The following is a 2,975-nucleotide window of genomic DNA, read 5'->3' on the forward strand; positions in this document are numbered from 1 at the left end:
GTCTAGGAAAGTACTAATAAGAAAACGAGAGGATTTTGGTTTTGTTCCTGAGAGAGAAAAGAAAAGAAAGGGACCATGAAGGTAAATGGCAGGATGACAGAGAGCTGGTATGGTGTTGGGTAAAGGGGCAGTGAGAAATACCAAGGGATGATGTGCCCAAGGACATTTGAAGAACAGGAAGTCTAATATGTTTTAGGTTATTTGCTCTGGGATGCATGCTGTGGCTTCTCTCAGGAGCCCAATCTTCTGTAGTGTCTGCAAAGCTTATAAATGCTTTGCTTAAGTAAAAAGATGGGATTAAATTTCACGTCTAATACTTAATGAAACAAAACAGAAAATCAGCAGCCCAGAAGCAAAGTGACCATAAGGCCATCAGCCTGCAGAGAAATCACAAAAATCTTAGGTGTGCCTTATTTTTCCTATGGAAGAATGGGTGGAACTGGATGATTTGGGAATTGGGCTGCAAGGAAAGGAGATGGGGCAGACCGATCTACATCTCAAGAGACTGAAAGGGCCTAGTTGACATCTCGGAGAAGGCAATGGCACCCCACTCCAGTACTCTTGCCTGGAAAATCCCATGGATGAAGGAGCCTGGTAGGCTGCAGTCCATGGGGTCGCTAAGAGTCGGACACGACTGAGTGACTTCACTTTCACTTTTCACTTTCATGCATTGGAGAAGGAAATGGCAACCCACTCCAGTGTTCTTGCCTGGAGAATCCCAGGGACGGGGGAGCCTGGTGGGCTGCCGTCTATGGGGTCGCACAGAGTCGGACATGACTGAAGTGACTTAGCAGCAGCAGCAGCAGTTGACATCTAGTTAAACTTAAATTTTAGTATGACTTTTAGTGGGCCTCCCAGGTGGCTCAGTGGTAAAGAATCTGCCTGACAATGCAGGAGACGTGGGTTCGATCCACGTCTAGTATTCTTGCCTGGAAAATCCAATGGACAGAGGAACTGGAGGGCTTCAGTCCACGGGGTCACAAGATTCAGACACGACTTAGTGACTAAACAACAACACTGAAGCCTAAGTTGATTTATTATTTTCTTTGAGTTTTTACTTAAAAACATAATATTTGTAGGAATAAAAATAGTATAGAAAAAACTCAAATGGACTTAGCTACTATCACTTTAGTATTCTTGCCTGGAGAATCCCATGGACGGAGAAGCCTGGTAGGCTACAGTCCACGGGGTCGCATAGAGTCGGACACGACTGAGCGACGGAACGGAACGGAACGGAACTATCACTTTATTCATTTATTTGCCTTATTTGTTTTATACCCACTTACTTTTATCTCTTTACGCCCACTTACTGAGACATCATGGTTCCTCATAGTGTGTGTCTATCTTAGCTGCAATAAGTAATAAGCCCAGCTTGTTTACCTACAAGTGTGTTCCTGGTGTTCTCTGGCCGGAGGGAGGTGACAAAAGTAGATATTCCACTGAGACTCAGAGGAAGGCCTTACCACCATGCACAGGACCTCCAACCCAATAATCCTGTGTGCATCTGATAGCCCTGTCTCTCTGCCTGCACATACTAAATTAAACTCCAGTATTTCACTGAAGCCCTTCAGTGTTGGGTTTATTTTGTTTTCGTAGGAATGAGCTCCGTTTAAAAAAATTTTTTTAACCTAACCAGTTTTGTATTGTTCTTTGCTGAAATTATTTTCTAGCCAACGCCTGCTTCTGCTTGACAAGCATTTTGAGAGTTGTTTGTAAAAGGAAAATCCCACAGAGAGAGGATCTAAACTTTCTTCCCTCTCCTTGCAGAGAGAACAGAATTAGCTTTTTCAAAGAATAATTTCATATTTGTAGAGAGAGGTTCATCTTGAGCAAGTCTCGAGGACTAAGGCATTCAAAGGTCTCCACAGACCAGCTTGAAAAGTTTGAACAAACTTTTCCATGGGTTACCTTTACAGACCTTATAAGGACTCCCTCATCTTGTCTTTGTTTCCCTGAGAACTGCTGTGTTTAATTTCATCAGCAGCGAATCAGGAGACTCAGTTCAGCTCTGGATTAGCTACAGCTGGCCTTTGGCCAAGCTCTGGAGACACAGTTAGCCAAGCACCGTCCTTACGAGCATTCCATTCTCAGGGGGGTTTCTCAGTATAAAACTGCACCTCTTCCAGGCTAAACGCCTGCTGCCTTTTTGTTTTCTTTTTTCATGCAAACTTGTGCACTTGACTTTCTAACTGGCACAGTTACAACAGGGACATTTTGGAATGCAGTGGCAACCAAGGGAACTTTTGACATGAACAAGCTTTTTCATTTGAGAAGAGTCTCAGAACAAAAGGAAGAAGAAATTTTCTTAAGGAGATTGTCTAAAAAACAAAAAAGTTTTTCTCACCTAAGAAATATTCCCCCCTCCATTTTTTTTTTTTTGGTAATTTAGTGATTAATGATCTCTAACTTCTAATTTATTCCTTGATAAAAATTTTCAATGATTCAAGTTATGTCAAAATCAACTGCATATCACTCTTTTGTGTGTATATCATCAGATGTATTTATCTATATCCGAATTTTCTTCCTCTCCTTGCAGAAGGAACATGATTTGCTTTTTTAAAAAAAGATTTTTGTATTTATCTGATGCCAGCTCCCTCACAATTTTTTCTTTTCCTCTCTTTTTCCTTCTCTTGGGAAACTTTAAAAGTTAATCAATTTTAAAAACTGATCAGTTGTTATGTGCTCACTCTAGGGGGATAGTCCAGGCAAGCAGTCAAAAATATCTGAAGGAAAGAAAAAAGTTATTAAACTGCATTTCTCTTTGTTAACTAAAAAGTATATTTACATATTAGCCTGCATAACAGCTACAAGACAGGAAGAAAAATATTAAACTTTAAGATGAAAGATTTTTTTGTCATGATTGAATCTTTAAAAATTAGTTTTCCATATAAGAAAATAATGTCAGCCAAACAGTTTGGTTCAAATAATACCATTTAATCACATTTCTGGTGATTTAAACATCTTAAATTTCCTAC

Source organism: Moschus berezovskii, chromosome 11 (genome assembly GCF_049115385.1).
Source record: "Moschus berezovskii isolate FMDL1 chromosome 11, NW_MosBer_1.0, whole genome shotgun sequence".
NCBI classification, from domain to species: domain Eukaryota; kingdom Metazoa; phylum Chordata; class Mammalia; order Artiodactyla; family Moschidae; genus Moschus; species Moschus berezovskii.